The sequence below is a fragment of the Aquarana catesbeiana genome, linkage group LG01 (assembly GCF_042186555.1).
Source record: "Aquarana catesbeiana isolate 2022-GZ linkage group LG01, ASM4218655v1, whole genome shotgun sequence".
Taxonomy (NCBI): Eukaryota; Metazoa; Chordata; class Amphibia; order Anura; family Ranidae; genus Aquarana; species Aquarana catesbeiana.
The window spans coordinates 808,241,251-808,262,470 of record NC_133324.1 but is presented as its reverse complement, the minus strand read 5'-3'; positions in this window follow the sequence as shown (position 1 = coordinate 808,262,470).

Genomic DNA, 21,220 nt, shown 5'->3' with positions numbered 1-21,220 from the left:
AGGGGGGAAGATGGACACGGCCTGCACAGGGGACAGTGTGGGCTTTGTTTGCAGGTAAGTGTCACATAATGGGCTAGTATGCGATGCATACTAGCCCATTATGCTTTTAATTTGCAGGGTTTGCAAATTTTGAAAAATGTTTATTGGGTTTTACAGCATACAATAGTATAAAACTGAGTGTAACAATGGTTATAAAGCACCTACAATCAGATAACAAAGAATTCTTATCTCAATTAAAATAAAGAAAGAAAAAGGGGGGGAGGGTAGAGAGAGGGGAGGTCAAGGAAATTCACGTTTGCCATCTTATCAACACTATTGAGCATAGCTTCGCTCAGAACATGAAATCTTAACATCTAGATACCTTCAGGAGTGGAGGCAGCGTCTGTACATACCTGGCTGGGCATGAGATATATTGGTCAGGGAATATTAAATAACCTGAGTAATCTTGCTATGCACAAAAATAGAAAGTATGAAATGTGGAAAAGTGGATGCTAATGAGCAAAATGGATTTGTGGGTATCCTATGGCGGCTTAAAAGTAAAGAAATCCGGGGTGGGGGGTATTTTAAGGCAACCAAGTGAGTTGGTGAGATCTCTTGTTAAGTACCATTTCGTGTAGCGGAATGGATGCATTATATCCATTAGTGCCTGTGGAGCAAATGTAGCTTCGATGTACTTTCTCCATCTCTTAAAAAAACGGGCAGTCGATCGAAAATTAAGAGTGATGGTGTCTAGTCTTTCCAGATGGAAGAGTGAGGCTAAGGCTTTTTTAAACACTGTTAGAGTAGGTGGAGTCGCTGAGATCCAGTGAGACATAATAGTCCTGCGAGCCACTAGAAGACACAAGTGAGCCCATTGTGGAATTTTTTGTGGAACCCTCGCTGGTGATGAGGGTGAAGGAGGTATGCTAAACAGGCAGAAGAGACGGTCTTTAGTCAACTGGATTTTGTGGACCTTGTTGATGTATGTTATCACCTTATCCCAATAAGCATCAATCTTGGTACAGTCCCAGAGCCTATGTAGCAAGGTGGGGCGAGGTAAGGTACACCAGGAACATTGCGCTTGGGTGGGGTCTGCTTTGTTGAAACGAAATGGAAAATAGGCCCTGTGAATAGTCTTGAATTGCGTTTCCCTCCATGTTTCGGAAGTGGTAAGATTGCGGATAGTTTTGTATCCCTCAAGGATCTTTTCTGGCAGAGCCTCGTCTCCCAATATGTGTGACCATTTTTGAAAAGGTTTGAGACCATATTTCCGTGCTTGATGTTGTATGAGACAGGAGTAAATATTGGAGATGGAATAATTATTGCTTTTGAGAAGAGTATCAATGCAGGATGTTTCGAGTGGATTGGAGTTAGGACCAGAACATGATTTGAGATAATTAATGAGTTGGTGATGGAAAAAAACATGAGTTGGTGGAAGTGAGTATTCCCGCATCAGGGTTTGATAGGGTTTAAATTAGCCAGGCTTGTTGAGATAAAAAGACGAGACAGTAGTAAGACCTTTAGGTTTCCATTAGCCAAAAGCTTTGTGGATGATAGACGGAAGGAACATAGGGTTGCCTTGGATTTTGAGGTAGTTGGAGATGCTGGATGGCAGTTTAAGCAGCTTTCTTACTTCTCTCCAGGCAATGACCGTATCCTTAATAAGTACACTAGTTTTGAGGTGGGGGGGTAGAGCATTGGGATTGGAGTGGAGGATGGCCGAAAGGTCATATGGATACACCATAGCCTCTTCTAGGGATAGGTTAGAATATTTAGAACCTCCAGTTAACCAATCTAGGCCCTGCCTAAGTAAACATGCCAGGTTGTAAAAACGCATGTTGGGCAGTCCCGCCCCGCCCTCGCCCTTCGGGAGACATCGTTTCTGCAGCGCTATGCGGGGTTTCTTGCGAGACCATATGAAAGCAGTTAGGGCTTTCTGAAGTTTTTGGATATTTGAGTGTTTTATTAGAAGAGGTATGGTCTGCATTGGGTAAAGCAAGCGTGCAAAAGACACCATTTTAAAGAGGTGGCATCTCCCAAACAGCGAGAGAGGTAGGGTCCCCCAAGCCTCCAATTCCTTTACAATTTTGGTTATTAAAGGGGGGTAGTTCAGTGAATATAGAGAGGATGGTTCACGCCCTATTTTGATACCTAAGTATGTGATATGTTGGTTGGCTATGGCTAGGGGGGATAGATGTTTCCATTTATTGGAGAGATGGGGGTGTAATGGTAGAATCTCACTCTTGTCAAAATTAATTCTGAATCCCGAGCAAAGTCGGAAGTCTGTGAAGAGTTGTTTAAGTCTGTCAAAGTCTGCTATAGGGTCGGTGGAGAATAATAGTATGTCATCTGCAAATAGTGCCGAGCGGAGAGTGTGGTTATTTAGAGTGATGCCACTAATTCCATCAACTGAGTTTAATATTCTAGAAAGGGGTTCGATCACTAGGTTGAACAAGAGTGGGGACAGGGGGCAACCCTGTCTCGTTCCTTTTGTTAATGTGCTCGTGTCAGAAATAAAATCAGGGGTAACAAGACGCGCGGTAGGGGATGTGTACATTTGTAGAAGAAATCGCATAATCTGGCCTGAAAATCCAAACTGTGCCATCACTCTAAAAAGCCATGAGAAACTGATGTTGTCAAAGGCTTTTTCCGTGTCTAGGGACATAATGGCAACGTCTTGGTCAGGGTGAGTTTTAGCATATTCCAGAGCCATTAATACTTTGCGAATGTTTAGGGTAGCTGATCTCCCCGAAACAAAGCCAGATTGGGCTGGGTGTAATAAAGATGGTAGTAGGAGAGCTAGACGCGACGCAATTATTTTGGATAGGATTTTGACATCGACGTTAATTAACGAAATCGGTCGGTAAGATTCCGGTAATAGGGGATCTTTCCCTTTCTTAGAAATTAGTTTGATGTGGGCCTGTGTTCCCGTAGGAAGATAGGGCCCTCCGTCCCACATGGCTGCGTATACATGTTTTAAGGTATCGGGAATAAATTCCCAGGTCATTTTATAAAATTCTGCGGTGTATCCGTCGGGTCCCGGGGCTTTGGCCGAGGCCATGGATTTGATCGTAAGTCGGATGTCATCTACAGTAATGGGGGCATTAAGTGTCTCCAATTGTGTGTGGTGAAGTTTAGGTAAGCGTATTTTGTCAAGCAGAGAGTCAGTAGTAGGTAGGTCAGTCGGGTCAGCTTTATATAGATTGTAGTATTCCGCAAGTAAATTGCTAATCTCAGCGGGAGAGGTGACTAGAGAGCCTGTCGCAGCTCTAAGAGCAGAGATATGGGTAGGATGTCTAGGTCCTGAGCATAACTTGGCCAGGAGCCTGCCAGCCTTGTTACCGAATCTATGAAAATGTAACTGAGAGTACGACGTTTTGGCCGCTTCATGTTGTTCTGCCCAAAGGTCAAATGTGCTTTTAGCCTGTCTCCATTCCTGTATGTTCTCTATGGTACGGTTTAACGTGAGCCGTTCATGTGCCAAGCGTAAAGCTTCGCTTGACTGACTATATTGTTGTCTGGTTCTTTTTTTAAACTGGGCGGTGTATGAAATAATTTTCCCCCGTAAGAAGGCCTTACCTGCTTCCCAAAAAAGGTTAGGGTCAGTGACGTGGGCCCCATTAGTGGAGATGTAGTCCTCCCAGGCACCGTATAGTGTATGTTGGAAGTCTTCATTGTCTGCTAGATAGGAGGGGAAGCGCCAAGTAGGGGAGTGGGATGTACGAGCCGTTTGGGATAGGTGTACAACGATAGGGCTGTGGTCTAAGATCACTGCGTCTTGTATGTCTGGGGTATTAATTAAGGAGCTTAGAGCTGGGGAGGCAAAAAAGTAATCTATTCGTGAAAACGTATTGTGTGGGGGCGAAAAAAAAGTGTATTCCCGATCCGTCGGGTGCATTAAGCGCCATACGTCCACAAATTGCATGGAGGCGACGGATTGCGCCAAAAGGGTAGATGTAGATAATGGGGGGGTACTTGTATGTGGTCTATGTGTTGGGGGGCCTGTGCGATCAGACAGGGTGGACATGACTGAATTAAAATCCCCACCCATCAGGTGTAACGTCTCCGGGGTAGTTAGCACCCATTTCACCAACTCCTGAAAGAAGGAGGTGTCAGGTGAGTTAGGGGCATAGATGTTGGTGAGTGCTACAGGTTTATCATCTATAGTAAAATGCAGAGTTATTTTCCTGCCTTCCGAATCAACCTTAACGTCTCTAACAGTGTGTTGTAGATTTTTGTGGAGAAGGATAGCAACACCCGCTTTACGGCCTACTGCCGGTGAACCATAGACAGAACCCACCCACATTCTACGAAGACGTTGCAGATCGTCTGTGGCCAGATGTGTCTCCTGGAGTAGAGCCACATCAGTCCGGAGACGCCGCAGGTGTCTGAGGATGGACATGCGTTTGTTTGGAGAACGCAGCCCCTTAACATTCCACGAGACAAACTTTAGGTGACTCCCATCTGTAGATTGTGACATGACTGGTAATTAAAAGTGTTTTGGTTTAGGGGTTTGTAAAAGAACCCCTTTGTAGTTATGGTATCTATCTTTTGGGAGCCACCAAAGCGCCGCAGAACCCCTGAAGACATATGGACTAGGTTGGCAAACATGAACTTCAACTTATCTAAGCAACAGTAAGTTATAAACATTAATAAGGCAGAGTATCGGGTAAGGAAAAACAGAACATGCATTGTGGACTTCTCTTTTTTCCACATGAGGTTTCACCTATCTAACATAGCTCCCGTCAGCTGCTAGCTCCTCACGTAGGGGCAGGGTATTAGCTACGGTGGGTGGGGGGAGGGAGGGTGTAGGGGAAAGGAAAAGGGGGATAGGAAGGGGGGGAAGTGGGTATAGGATATGAAGGGAGGGTAGTCTGGGGGGGATACCATGAGGAAGCAGTGCAGGTTTTAACAAATGACGAGGTAGGCTAATGACAGGGGAAGGCCCCTCTCCAGAGATTAAACTAAACAAACTATATAAACATTACAAATGTACCTGAAGAGGAAGGTATGACAGTTCCGAGAGGCATCAAAAGTACCTATGACTTAAAGGTAAAAAAAGAAAAAAATAAGATGGGTTAATACTACTCGTTAGTAGATGTCAAGGTGAGAAGGGTGGTGCTGTGGAGTCCTTCAACGATTCCCAGAGCGTTCCTCTTGGTTGGTGAAACGACTGCGTTTGTATGGAGGTTTGGTCGGGCTTCGGAGGTGTTTAGGAGGTGCATTTGCGTATGGTGAAGATGATGATGGTGAGCCCTTTGTAGCGGTACTGTGTTCCATTTCGGAGCTTCTATTGGCTTGGTAGGTTTCCGCCTCTTCAGGTGAATTAAAGGTGAGTTGTTCCCCTATGGAATAGTCCGCAAAGAGCAGTAGTTTCGCGCCATCCACCACTAGTGAGCGCATGCGACAAAATTTTTGCATTATAGCGTTTTTGTCAGCATAGTTCAAGTATTTAACTATCACATGACGAGGTTTAGCGCGCGTGTCAGAGTATTGACCCATACGGTGCGCACGCTCAACAGTGCAGGGTATGCGGAGGCCCAGTTGCTCTGGAATGGTTTTTGCGCAAATATTTGTAAGGTGGGAAGCTGGGATCGATTCTGGCAAGCTGATTATGCGCAAGTTGTTTGTTCTTGAGCGATTTTCTAAATCGTCCAGCTTGTCCCATATGTCCCTGTGCGACGCATTGATGCGTGCAAGTGCCGCAGAGGAGGCTGTGCAATCATCCTCAAGTATAGATATCCGCTCCTCCACCTGGGTGATGTGTTGGGCCTGAGCCTGGACTCTATGTGCAGCTGCTCCAGCCCTCTGTGTACCGCTGCGTCCACAGTGGCTGTTAGGGATGGTCCCAAAAGTGTCACCACAGCCTGGGCAATATTGGCTGGGGATGTGGGATCCGACTCTGCCACAGCAGAGGCAGGGGGAGGCTGTGACTGCATCTGGCTGTGTCGGCCGCTATGTCTCCCGCCGGAGGTGCCGTGGAGGAGGACAGCGCCCGTGCATAGGATCGCTCCACAAAGCGATCCATGTCTGCCTGGTAGAGAGCAGAGGCGATAGGGATTCCCCCCAGAGCTGTGGCTGTTTTTTTGCCGGTTTAGTGAGGAGCTGCGCGGGAGCTGAAGCTGCTCACCTCCTCCTCATGTGGTGCCGGATCCGGAAGTCCTACTTCCTCTTTAACAAACTACTTAATACTGGTGTTAAGGAGGGAGTTCTTGGTACCAAAAGGAACGTGAGTTTTTGGTACCACTGGCTCCCATGGTACCAATAATATATTGCTTGCCAAAAATCCATAGAAGTTTAGCTAACCCTCCTGGATGTCCCATCATCAGTGGTATAAATTCCATCACAGCTAGGGTAGGCAAGTATGTTGATTACTACTTGCAACCACTGGTGAGAGGTACGCCTTCATTTTTGAAAGATACTAAGCCCATTATTAACACTCTAAGGGAAATACAATGGAAATAGAGTTATCTATTAGTAACTGCTGATGCCGCTTCGCTATACGCTGTGATATCACATGATTCTGGATACTAGGCAGTTCAGCATTTTCTTGATCAAGACTCCTCTCTGCCAGATGTCCAAAAAAGTATATTTTAGGTCAATTAAAGTTTTCTATGACTCATGATTATTTTTGGCATAGTGGGTCTTATTTCCTACAATGGAGAGGTGTTGCTCTGGGGGCCAAATTTGGCCCTAGTATGGCCAAACTTTTTATGGCCAAATAGGCCATTTAAATGAGAATATTGCCAATATTAGCAAAGGCTTTAAAAGCCATAGTGTTTCAAAGCATTACTCTTTGCAGCATAACAAAAATTCAGCAGGCACCATGTTTGTTGCCTTTGAGAATATGTCCCCAGTTGGAGGGGAAGTAATGCTAGGAGGAATATTTCTAGAGCTAAAACCAAGTGTACATACCAACTAAAAACATATGCTCCCCTCATTTAAATATTGAGTGGGACAGTAGTTGTTTTATAAAACTTCTTTTCTTCTGGATTTTTGCAAATGTCATTATTAGTCTGACTGTTTATGACATTTTACAGGGGTTTTTCAATTTGATTTTATTTGCAATTTTATTTCATTTTTATTTCCTTATTTGTTCTAATGGCTTATTTTTATTGATATTTTGTTGGATTTTTTGAGGATTGATTGCAATTTTTTAAAATATTTTTAATAAAGTGAGGTTTGGTACATATTATAATATTTTAGAAGTGTGTTACTGCCGGTTCACACAGGGGCAACATGACTTACAGGCTGAATCATAGAGGCAACCTACACACGACTTCAGCGGTGACTTGCAAAATGACTTCTGTATAGAAGTCAATGCAAGTCGCCTGAAGTCGCCCCAAAAGTAGTGCAGGAACCTTTTTCTAAGCCGGAGCGACTTATTAGAACGGTTCAGTAGTACAGAATGGGACGCGACTTGTCAGGCGACTTAGAAATGGTGTCCCTGGGTTGGCAGCAGGTGAATGACAAAAACAAAAGGCCCAGTTTGAGCCCTGGTTCACACTGACAGAGGGAGGAAATTGTTCAGCTGAAATCACACAATTTCATTCCTGCATGTCAGTCCCGACTGCAGGGGGAATTTCAGAGACATCTGTGCAATTAAAACAGTGCAATTGCCACCGCTTTGACATGTCAAATCGCACCAATGTGAACTAAAGCTGACAAATACAGCACTGCCTATCCACCAGCTGAATTCATTACCTGCAATTCTCCACAGCTGTTATATATATAAAGATTCCACCTTTATCATTTACTTGCAGGTGTGCAGAAGCCTAGGTTTGCATTTGAGCGATTTGTCTATTGGCAGCAATGGCACTGTTCCAATCGATGCAACACCGATTTTGTGGCGCTGCACCAATTTGCTAAAGTAGTTCCTGCACTACTTTTGCCGATTTCAGGTGCGACTTCAATAGACATTTGTATATGAAGCCACACGGATGTCTATCAAGTAGCACCTGAAATCACGCTGACCTTGCTACTATGAAATCGCGCTACTTCAAGTGAAGTAGCGCGATTTCAAAGTAGCATCAATGTGAACCAGGGCAAAGAGATTAGTTTTTGGTGCACAAATACATATTGAAATAAAATATAAGAGATATTGCACTTTCCCAAAACCACCACCCACAAAAACTAAAGAGAAAGAGAAGTAGAAGAAAAAAAAAACACAACAAAGCTCAATAATGTACTTTTATTTTACCAGCAGAAAAAAAAAAAAATTTACATTAATTTACTAGCTTCAAAAAAATGTGGACAGAATATATGGTGCTACATTTAGCAATGGGATTTTAAGGGCCCTGCTCATAGGAGCTTACAATCTAAAATTTGACAAAACCTTAGAGTGGACACAGCTTTAATTTCAGTGTGTAACGGGTAACACATCACATTTTTATCTGCAAGATTATAGAAACATACTTAACAGTCATTCTTACAAAGCATTTAAACATAATATTACAAAAGACTTATTCAAAACACCCACCACCAGCCCACAAACCACACATACATACATTGGTGACCATGTTCTGCTGGAAGCTGCATTTCGGTGTACACGATTAAACGAGATAAAAAAGGGTAGAAAGTCAGCAGATGCTTCCAAACGATGTTTGCATGATCAGACAGGAACAATACACACACAACATTGACAGCATGGCCACATAAACCCACTTTTGATTGAAAAAATGCACAAGAATTTCATCAAATCTCCCTAGTTGGGCATTTGTCAATATGCACAATATCATTCCTTCTCCCCCACAAATCACAGCAAAAAACCTGACCTTCTCAGGCCAAACGAACCCCCCTACTGCAGGCCTTTATATAAGAGAGGTTGTATTGTTAGCACACTGCCACACCCAATAGAAGTACATGGCCACCAGTATATTTCAATCTATCTCTTCATGTATGCCTAAAGTGACTGCACCTGATGAGCAGGAACACATAATACTATTCGCAACTGTGTTAGCCTTGGCTATGTGCATCAAATCTCCAGCTACAGGACAAAGATCAAAGTCCATTTGCATCCACATAAACAAAGCAACAGTTTTCTAAGCATATGTACCGCACAGTGTAAACCCTAAAATTTGAAATGTCCAAGTCCCTGGGCATGATTAGTGCTAATAAACATTAACATCAGTCCCTGGCTGCAATGAGCTTCCAATATAAAGTCCACAATTAACTTTCTTACATTAGAACCTATTTCGACAGGAGACAAATAGAGTGCCAGCATGTCTTTGGATTGTGGTGAGAAACCCACACAAGGAGAACATATAAACTTCAACACAAGGACTAGCATGTTGGGGAATTGAACCAACATCCCAGGTGCTGCTAGACAGGACTGCTACCCACTTAGCCACCAGACAGCCCCACACATGTTTTCTGCATCTCTGTGGTGTGAACCAGCCCTAAGTCCATAGCCACGCTCAGTGTCACAAGCAATATACAATATATTGGCCTAAGTATTGGGATGCCTGCCTTTAAACGCAGATGAACTGTAATGGCATCCCAGTATTAGTATTGGGTTCAAAACTCATTTGGCCCATCCTTTGCAGCTATAACAGCTTCAACTCTTCTGGGAAGGCTGTCCACAAGGTTTAGGAGTGTGTCTATGGGAATGTTTGACCATTTTTCTAAGTGCATTTGTGAGGTCAGGCACTGATGTTGGACGAGAAGGCCTGACCTACAGTCTCCTCTCTAATTCATCCCCAAGGTGTACTGTTGTGTTGAGGTCAGGACTCTGTCCAGGCCAGTCAAGTTCCTCCACCCCAAAATCACTCATCCATGTCTTTATGGACCTTGCTTTGTGCACTGGTCCAAATGATTTGGTGGAGGGGGGATTATGATGTGGGGTTGTTTTTCAGGGGTTGGGCTTGGCCTCTTAGTTCCAGTTAAGGGAACTCTTAAGGCGTCAGCATACCAAGACATTTTGGACAATTTCATGCTCCCAACTTTGTGGGAATAGTTTGGGGAAAACCCCTTCCTGTTCCAACATGACTGCACAACAGTGAACAAAGCAAGGTCCATAAAGACATGGATAAGCAAGTTTTGGGTGGAGAAACTTGACTGGCCTGCTCAGAGTCCTGGCCTCAACCCGATAGAACACCCTTTGGCTGAATTAGAGTAGAGACTGCGAGCCAGGCCTTCTCATCCAACATCAGTGCCTGGCCTCACAAATGCACTTCTGGAAGGATGATCAAACATTCCCATAGACACACTAAACCTTGTGGATAGCCTTCCCAGAAGCTGTTCTAGCTGCAAGGGGTGGGCCAAATCAAATTTTAACCCTACGGACTAAGACTGGGCTTCCATTAAAGTTCATGTGTGTGTAAAGGCAGGCGTCCCAATACTTTTGGCTAAATAGTGTATCTGGAAAAGACTTACAATGGTGGTGGAACCCTCCTACACATAAATACTACATTTAGACATAGTTATAGGACCCGGGAAATGGGACAACTTCTCTACATGAAGCAACATGGTTGGGATTTGAACCCAGACACCCAGGGATACTAAGTAGAAGTTCTAAACTCTAAGCCACGGAGCTGCCACTAGGGATAAGCCGAACACCCCCCGGTTCGGTTCGCACCAGAACCTGCGAACGGACTGAAAATTTGCACGAACGTTAGAACCCCATTGACGTCTATGGGACTCGAACGTTCAAAATCAAAAGTGCTAATTTTAAAGGCTAATTTGCACGGTATTGTCCTAAAAAGGGTTTGGGGACCTGGGTCCTGCCCCAGGGGACATGTATCAATGCAAAAAAAACTTTTAAAAACTGCTGTTTTTTTTTGGAGCAGTGATTTTAATGATGCTTAATGTAAAAAAAAAAAAAAAATGAAATATTCCTTTAAATATCGTACCTGGGGGGTGTCTATAGAATGCCTGTAAAGTGGTGTGTGTTTCCCTGCTTAGAACAGTCCCTGCACAAAATGACATTTTTAAAGGAAAAAAGGTCATTTAAAACTGCTTGAGGCTTTAATGTAATGTTGGGCCCTGGCAATATGGATGAAAATCAGTGAGACAAACAGCATGGGTACCCTCCAGTCCATTACCAGGCAATTTGGGTCCTGTATGGATATTAAGGGGAACCCCGCACCCAAATTAAAAAAAGGAAAGGCGTGGGGCCCCCAGGCCCTTTATACTCTGAACAGCAGTATACAGGCGGTGCAAACAAGACAGGGACTGTAGGTTTGTTGTTAAGTAGGGATCTGTTTGTAATTTTGAACTGGTACATTTTTAAAGTGTAGCTCCAGCCAAAAAATCTGTTTTTAAGCTTTTTATCACCCCTGTGACATTTGTTTTGCTGTCTGTGCTCCTCTTCAGAAGATTTCACCTCACTTTTTGTCCCAATGACAAATGTTTTTTGAAAATTTGGGGTTTTTAGTGATTTGGTGATAAAGCATCAGTGCAAAGGAGAAAAGTTTTTCCCATATTAACTCTTACAGGAGAGAATTTCCCTTCCTATGGGGTAGATTTCATCTCACTTCCTGTTGTCTCCTTCCGTTTGCAAGTAGGAGTCGTTTGTAAGTTGGATGTTTGAAAGTAGGGGCCTGCCCTATATACTCAGCAGAAATTTGGGCCTTAGGTGTTGTTGTGGCCTCAACACTGTAAGCCCTCACAGGGCCCTGCTGTGAAATATAAGATCAAGAATTGTAATTACATGCCCCTATTGAACAGGGGCAGAAAAATTGGGCCTTTGGTGGTGGTGGTGGTGCTGGTGCCACAACACTGTAAGTCCCCACAGATACTCTTGGTGGGCACAGAAATGGGCCCTGCTGTGAAATATTAGATCAAGAATTGTAATTACATGCCCCTGTTGAACAGGGGCTGAAAAATTGGGCCTTTGGTGGTGGTGTTGGTGCTGGTGCCACAACACTGTAAGTCCTCACAGTTAATCTTGGTGGGCGCAGAAATGGGCCCTGCTGTGAAATATTAGATCAAGAATTCTAATTACATGTCCCTGTTGAACAGGGGCTGAAAAATTGGGCCTTAGGCACTGGTGCTGGTGCCACAACACTGCAACCCCTCACAGATACTCTAGTTGGAACGCAGGAACGAGCCCTGCTGCAAAGTATTGCATCAAAAATTGTAATTACACGCCCCTGTTAAATAGGGGCTGAAAAATTGGGCCTTAGTCACTGGTGCTCGTGCCACAACACTGCAACCCCTCACAGATACTCTAGTTGGAGCGCAGGAACTAGCCCTGCTGCAAGGAATTGCATCAAAAATTGTAATTAAGTGCCCTTGTTAAACGGGCTTAAAAATTGGGCCTTAGGCACTGGTGGGGGCGCCCAGAACCAAAAATGTTCTTACAAGCTATCAGCATGATCATTGAGGAGGAAGAGGATAATTACTCAGCATAACAGGATAGTCACTCAGCATCAGCATAGGCAGTCTTTGAAGGGATCTGACATTTAAAAAAAAAATATTCGGTTACATCAGCATCAGGTGCTTGGTAGCTGGTGGTGATCCAAGACTGATTCATTTTTATGAAAGTCAGTCGATCGACCGAGTCGGTGGACAGACGCACCCTGTGATCGGTTACAAAGCTTCCAGCAGCACTGAATGTGCGTTCTGAAAGAACGCTGGATACAGGACAGGCCAGTAGCTCAATTGCATACTGTGAAAGCTCTGGCCAGTGATCCATCCTCAAGACCCAGTAACCCAGAAGATTTTTGGTGGGAAAGATGTCCAAGTCAGATCTTGCCCCTAGGTATTCCTGCACCATGTAAAACAGACGCTGGCGATGGTTGCTGGAACTGATCATACCTTGGGGCTGCTGACTAAAAAATTGTCTGAACGCATCGGTCAGACGGCCACCTTCTCCACCGCTCCTTCTTTGACTGACCACGTTGTCCAGAAACAGGAGTTTGTAACCTCCCAGTCTCTGGGAATGCGTTGCACAGACCTTTCTGCAAGGCCTCACAAAGATGTTTCATCCTCTGCTCCCTCTGCGATGGCAAGATAAGGTCCGCAACCTTACCCTTGTAACGTGGATCAAGGAGGGTTGCCAGCCAGTATTGGTCCTTCTCCTTGATACCACGAATACGAGGATCCTTACGCAGGCTTTGCAAGATCAGGAAGGCCATGCAGCGTAGGTTTGCTGAGGCATTCGGTCCGGAGTCCTCTGGGTCACTAAGGACGATATAGTCTGCAGTCCTCCCAGCCACATACAAGTCCATGTGTTTCTTGGGACTGATCCCTTAAAGACTGCTGCTCATGCTGAGTGCCAAGCTCCACCTCCATACTGACACAATCCTCCTCGTCCTCTTCCTGTGTGATCGGCGGGCACGCAGGAACACTGTCTGGATCAAGGGGGCCTTGAGAGCTAAGGAAGTCCTCTTCTTCCTGCCTCTGTTCTGCCTCAAGTGCCCTGTCCATTATTCCATGCAGCGTGTGCTCCAACCGGTGGACAAGGGGGACAGTGTCACTGATGCATGCACTGTCACTGCTGACCATCCTCGTGGCCTCCTCAAATGGTGACAGGACAGTGCATGCATCCCTGATCATGGCCCACTGGCGTGGGGAAAAAAAACAAGCTCCCCTGACCCTGTCCTGGTGCCATAGTCGCACAGGTACTCATTGATGGCCCTCTGCTGTGTGTGCAGCTGCTGCAGCATGGCCAACGTTGAGTTCCACATGGTGGGCATGTCACAGATTAGGCGGTTCTTGGGCAGGTTAAACTCCTTTTGGAGGTCTGCCAGCCATGCACTGGCATTATATGACCGGCGGAAATGCACACAGACTTTCCTGGCCTGTCTCAGGACATTCTGTAAGCCTGGGTACCTGCCCAAGAACCGCTGCACCACCAAGTTAAGGATGTGAGCCAAACAGGGCACATGTGTCAGTTGTCCCTGTCGGAGGGTGGAGAGGAGGTTGGTGCCATTGTCGCAAACCACCATTCCTGCCTTAAGTTGGCATGGCGTCAACCACTTCTGAACCTGCCCCTGCAGAGCTGACAGAACCTCTGCCCCAGTGTGGCTCCTGTCCCCCAAGCACACCAGCTCAAGCACCGCATGGCATCTTTTGGCCTGCGTACTTGCGTAGCCCCTTGAATGCCTATGGAGCACCGCTGGTTCAGAGGACAAAGAACAGGAATAGGCCATGGTGGAAGAAGAAGAGGAGGGGGTGGAGGAGAGAGGTGTGTCACAATCATTAGTAGTGGCATTTTGGAGGCGTGGTGGTGGAACAACCTCCAACACTACTGCACCATGTCCTGCATCCTTCCCAGCTGCCAGCAGAGTGACCCAATGCACCGTGAAACTTAGGTAACGTCCCTGTCCATGCCTACTGGACCATGAGTCAGCGGTAATATGCACCTTATCGCTGACCGCCCTGTCCAGCGAGGCCAAGACATTGCCTTCCACATCCCGATAGAGAGAGCCGGAATCGCCTTCCATGAGAAAAAGTGGTGTTTGGGTACCTGCCACTGAGGAACCACACATTTCACAAACTCACGGAAGGGGGCAGAGTCTACCAACTGAAAAGGTAGCAGTTGAAGTGCTAGCAATTTTGCCAAGCTAGCATTCAACTGCTGGGCATGTGGATGGCTGGGAGCGAACTTCAGTGCAGGTCTCAGAGAGGACTGAAGGTATAGTGGGGTTGGAGATCTCAGCTGATGAGGAGCAAGTAGAGGTCCTCTTTGTTCTTTGGTGTGGGTCTTTTAGATATGCTTGCCAACATATGTCTGGTCAAGCATGTGGTGCCCAAGCGGGAGATGTTTTGGCCACGCGAGATACGCTTGAAACATATGTTGCAAATAGCAGCGGTGTGATCTGATGCACTCATCTCCAAAAAGGCCCACACCAAAGAACTTTTGGAATAACGTGCAGAGACAGCAGCATCCTGCACATGCGGAGCTTTGCGGTGTGATGCAGTCAGTGTGCTGCCCTTAGGCTAGCCCCTGGAGGGCATCCTTCCTCGTTGGTGATGTGCCTCCTCCTCCTCCCCTCTCCTATCAAGCACCCATGTTGAGTCAGTGACCTCATCATCCCCTCCCTCCTCATAACTGAAGCAAACCTGGCAGTATGCTGCAGCAGGGGGAGCATGACTGCCAGATTACTGTCCTTCTTGGGCACCCCCTCTGTCCGTGCTCACGTTACTGCCTTCATCTAGCTCAGTATCATCATCAGAGCCTTCTAAACGCTGGGCATCCTCCTGGAGCATGTACCTAACACTGTGGTCAAACAGTTCGAGGTACTCCTCAGGAGGACATGGTGGGGCTACGGAAGGAGAAGAAGTCACTGATGCCATTGAGCCAAGGGAAGAGGCCGCGTTGGCAGCTGCTTTGCCAGACAAAGTACCCTGAGCATGGGTGAGGGAGGATGAGGAGGATGAGGACGGCTTGGTCATCCACATGACCAAGTCTTCTACATGTTGCGGCTCAACACAGCCAGCTGCCAAAAAAAAGGTCAAGCGTGTCCCACGGCCACGTGCTGATGAGGATGCACCGTCTCCACGACCAGCACCGTTGCCTCTAGACACAGAGCCTGCTTGCCCTCTTTTATTGGCTTGTGACTGTCTGCCTCTCCTTGTTGGCCTTCCAGACATACTAATGGCCTGTAGCTGCACTAAGCTGGGATATATATATATATATATATCTATATATAGATATATATATATATATATATCTATATATAGATATATAGATATATATATCTATATATATATATATATATCTATATATCTATATATATATATAAATATATATATATATCTATATATATATAGATATATATATATATATATATACTGCAGCTAGCAAAATCAACTGCCTGCCTACAGTATGAGAACACCACCAACCTTCTACAGGTAGCTTTAGCTGAACACTGTGCAGAGGTCACACTACACTAATGTGTAAATAATTTAGCTGAATGCGGTAGTGATAGGATTAGAAAAACACCACCAACCTTCTACGGGTAGCTTTAGCTGAACAATGCAGAGGTCGCACTACACTAACGTGTAAATAATTTAGCTGCCTGCGGTAGTGATAGGATCAAGAAAACACCACCAACCTTCTACAGGTAGCTTTAGCTGAACACTGTGCAGAGGTCGCACTACACTAACGTGTAAATACTTTAGCTGCCTGCGGTAGTGATAGGATCAGGAAAACACCACCAACCTTCTACAGGTAGCTTTAGCTGAACACTGTGCAAAGGTCGCACTACACTAACTTGTAGCTTTAGATGAACACTGTTCAGAGGACGCACTACACTAACTTGTAGCTTTAGCTGAATACTGTGCAGAGGCCGCACTACACTAAGTTGTGGTTTTAGCTGAACACTGTGAGGAGGACACACTACACTAACTTGTAGCTTTAGCTGAACACTGTGCAGAGGTCGCACTACACTAACTTGTAGTTTTAGCTGAACACTGTGAGGAGGACGCACTTGTAGCTTTAGCTGAACACTGTGAGGAGGACGCACTACACTAACTTGTAGCTTTAGCTGAACACTGTGAGGAGGACGCACTACACTAACTTGTAGCTTTAGCTGAACACTGTGAGGAGGACGCACTACACTAACTTGTAGCTTTAGCTGAACACTGTGAGGAGGACGCACTACACTAACGTGTAGCTTTAGCTGAACACTGTGCAGAGGTCACACTAAACTAACCTGTAGCTTTAGCTGAACACTGTGAGGAGGACGCACTACACTAACTTGTAGCTTTAGCTGAACACTGTGCAGAGGTCACACTAAACTAACTTGTAGCTTTAGCTGAACACTGTGAGCAGGATGCACTACACTAACTGTAAATAGTCTAGCTGCCTGACTGTGGTACTAATAGGATCAAAAGAACACCAGCAATTTTCTTCAGGTAGCTGTAAATGCTTTAACAAGACAAACCTGCCTGTCAGTAGGAAGATAACAGGAACGGATCTAGCTAAACTGAATACAGTGTGTGTATATATATATATATATATATATATATACATATATATATATATATATATATTATACACAACACCTGGGATGCATATATATACACAATACACTGTAAGTGCAGCTAATTGACTGACTGTCCTGCCTAATCTATCTAACTCAAATGAAATGACACTGTCTCTCTCTCTCTCTCTCTCTCTCTCTCTATCTCTCAGCACGGCAGAACACACTACACAGGGCCGCCGTGTAGGCGGCCTTATATAGTGTGGGGCGTGTTCTAAACCCTCTGAGCCATAATTGGCCAAAGCCACCCTGGCTTTGGCCAATTACAGCTCTCTCTACTGACGGCGCTGTGATTGGCCAAGCATGTGGGTCATAGTGCATGCTTGGCCAATCATCAGCCAGCAATGCACTGCGATGCCGCAGTGAATTATGGGCCGTGACGCGCCACACGAATTTTGCGCGAACAGCCCATATCGTTTGCAATTCGACGAACGGTCGAACAGACGATGTTCGAGTCGAACATAGGTTCGACTTGAACACGAAGCTCATCCCTAGCTGCCATATGTGAGAGCCTCCTACACATAACTACACATACATACACATAAATACTGCATTTCTTTGGACATACAGGTGATGGAATTACATTACTCAAGAGTTATTCTTCTTGATTTATTCTGTGATATTTGGTGTTTTTTTGTGGGTGAGAGTAGAATATTACCCTCAAATGTTTGGGAATTACATTTTGCTTTCTGATGTTGGTACACATATCACATTTTTTGGGCTCAAATTATGAATATTTGGAAATAATAAAAAGCACAAAAAATTGTGATTCATTTTAAATTTGCATCAGCAATGGTATTGTTTGTGGATTATAAAGACACCTGTGTGGCAGGCAGGACTTCTGAACTTCCGACCGGTGGTGAGAGACACTGCCTCTGTGACAGGCTGCAATTTTAATATTTGGATCTCGTAAGCATAATTTGTATGGGGGTATTTTATATGTGATTAATAAATGGTGTAACACTATGGAAAGCCTCCCTTTGTTTTCCTATATGGCATGTCTGTGGCATTGAGAAATCTTATGCTGGTGAAAGCAGATCCATCTAGTGGCGGAGGAGTAGATTACCACCAGGAAGCTACCACTACGGGCTTTGTTGACAGTTACCTGTGGTAAGCAGATACCCTAAAGGGTTTTCACAAGGTGGTCCGGTGATGGTGTAGCAGCCCTAGGATTGTGCACTCCGTTTAACTTTGAAGTCTTGAACTGCTATAGACTATATGCATGGAACTTTGCTTTCTCACAAAGAACTTGTCACATCACCCTCCGTATTAACTACATAGTCACGTTGACTGAGTGTTTTGGACTTGTGTACATTTTATTATTATATTTTTACATATTTTATTGTGTTTTAATGTATACTTTTTTTGTTATGAGCAATAGCACTTTAGTAGTTACCAGGATAGTGTATAACTAGCACATCTGATACGGCTGTTCCGGATCAATATATCAAACCCACCATTGGCAGGTGGTCTGCTATTAGAAGGGAACAGTTCAAATTTAATTGTATTTCATTTACTCAACAACCATTTTTTATGCACTATATATATTCTTTCATGCACTATATGTTTTACCATATTGGTGATTAATTTATTCACTTGTAGCGCTGTTTAATACCTCCTCTTTTTCCTAAAAAGAAAGGGGTCTATATATATATATATATATATATATATATATATATATATATATATATATATATTGATTTGTTCATTTCCCTTTGTTAGTATAATAGCAGCTTGAAGTGCATAGACCAATACTATTACATCCATTTTCGAGTGCTGGGATCAGAGCCCCTTCACTATCTCTGATATCTAATTTGCTATAGTGAATACTGTTTTAGCACTAATTACCGCTAATTACTGGCAATTAGCGCTAATTAGCACCGCAGCTCTATAGTAAATGACCCCCACTGTGTGCCTCTTTAAAATTTGGCTTTTAAAATGCATAAAAAATTGTTAAAAACAAAAAAAAAGACAAGGTGTCATTTTTTGGGTATTTATACTTCCTGGTACATCAATCATGTTCTTCAGTTTGCCTTCAATCTAATGTGTTTTTGCTTTATAAAGCCTAAATCCTGACTACAATACATGATGTCCTGGATAAGCTTTTGGGCACTGTCAGTGGTGAAATGAGGAGCTTGTTCTTCAACAACATGCACATCACCTAAAAGAAAAAATACACACCATGTATTATAAATATGTTGGCATACATCTATTACCTGAATCTGTGGTGTCAGACACTCACCTGTTGTGGTGACAATTTCCACCACCTCCCCTTCCTCCACATCCTCAGCTTGTGGTGTTTCCTGGTCCCCTTCTTCAGGAGAAGGGGGGGAGGTTCCTGGAGTCCTCAGACGTCCTGAGTTTTTTCTCCCCTATGAGAATGAAACAAAAGGTATACTTAGCACATAGATATTTGAGGCCAGAAATAGTAATATGAAACATTGCTTGGAAGTGGGGTACAATTGTCTGTTTGGGTAGAGTTCTAAGTTGAAGACATGATTTATTTCCTTAACCAAGCTGGAATACTTCCCTTTTTTGGACAAGTTTCACACATGGAGACACCCCAAGTATCCACTGGAGCACCTGTGTGGGACACCCTAAAAAGTTTGTTCCTGTGTCCCACACTAGTGCTCCTGAGTCCAGATGTGTAATCAGCTGCTGAGTGTCCTCTCCTTACATTACACTGAATCAAGTTTGCAAATCCTTTTGGTTTCAAACACGTCTAGACAACAATGTTCTAAACTTCTTTTAATACAAATGATCATGACCAAATGTAGTTAACCCTGTATCTGGCAAAAACATTGTATTTAGTTGGCAAACGAACAAAGTTTACTACGACGGATTGCTGTGCCCATGAACATGAAAGTCGCCATTTTAAACTGTCCAATAGTAAAGAAAAGCACATGGAGCATCATGCAAGTAATAATAATAATCGTAACACACGACAACTACTTACTTTTTAGAAGCACTTTCTTGATCCTTCTTTACTGTTTCAGTTTCAGGTCTGCTCCCTCAGTTTCAGGTCTGACCAGCATTTCCTCAGTTGCTCCTTGGATCGTCGTACCCCAAAATTCCTGTGCAGACTCTTCACAACTTTAGTCATGATCTTGACCTTTCTCTGATTAGGGTTGTTGTAAGGTCCATACTTCCCATCATAGTCGGCCCTCTTCAATATGTCGACCATCTCCACCATCTCTACAAAGGCCATATTTGAGGTCTTAAATCTCCTCCTCCTGGATCGGGATGTTTCTTGCTCCGGGCTATCCTCCTCATTACTGCTATTATCACGCACCTGCTGTGTCTCCGCCATGTTCTCTCCCACTCCGCGCCGAAAGAAAAGGGGCGGGGAATACTCTAGAAAGAACGTCAGGGACGGGCGACGCGTGCGAAGTTTCACGAATGTGCAGTGTATATAAAGCTAACACGCGCGTGTCATACGTACATTCTGTGTGTGGAAGAAGGAGGAACGGAAGCGACGAACGTAATAACGAAGCTAACATTTTAACTTGGGACATGAGTGGCCTATACTGATTCTAGATTGAGGCCTATATTGGGATAAGATTAGGAGAGTTTAGCCTGATATTAGTGTTTTTGTATTTTGTTTGGTCTTGCAGAAAAAATGAAACAATTTAAAGACCTGGAATTCATGGGCCAGTTCATCAATAAATACAGGCATATGCGCAATTTGTGGAAGGTGAAAAACCCCTTATATAGAAATAAACCAGCTAGGAAGGCATCGCTGGAGAAACTGCTGGAATTTGTGAAGACGCAGGTCCCCAACGCAGGCATCGACTTTGTGGAGAGGAAAATTGGTAGCTTGAGAAGCACGTATAGGAAGGAGCTTCAGAAGGTCAATAAGTCCATTAGGTCAGGAGCAGCAGCAGAAGATGTGTATGTACCCAGTCTATAGTACTACAACAAGATGCGGTTTCTGGAAGCCCAGATGGAAGCCAGGGAATCACTTTTGACTCTTCCGGCCCCCCTTCCATCCACCCTTCCCTCAACCCCAGCTGAGGCTTCCGAGGACCAACCTGGGCCTTCCATCCAGGAAGAAATTAAGGAGCCCAGCTGGAGCCAGTTATATTATTTTAAAACATATTTTATTTTGTAAAATTAGTGTTGTTAACTAGATGTTATTATTGCTAACAAATTAATGATTTACCAAAAAGTGTTTTACATATCAATAAACAGTAGGGGCCGAAAAAGATTGGGACAAGAATGAAAAATGCTGGGCTCAGAATGATAGTCTTTTCTATTTTTTAACATTCAATTTGCAACAGTCATGAGCTGAAAATTGTGTGTGATTG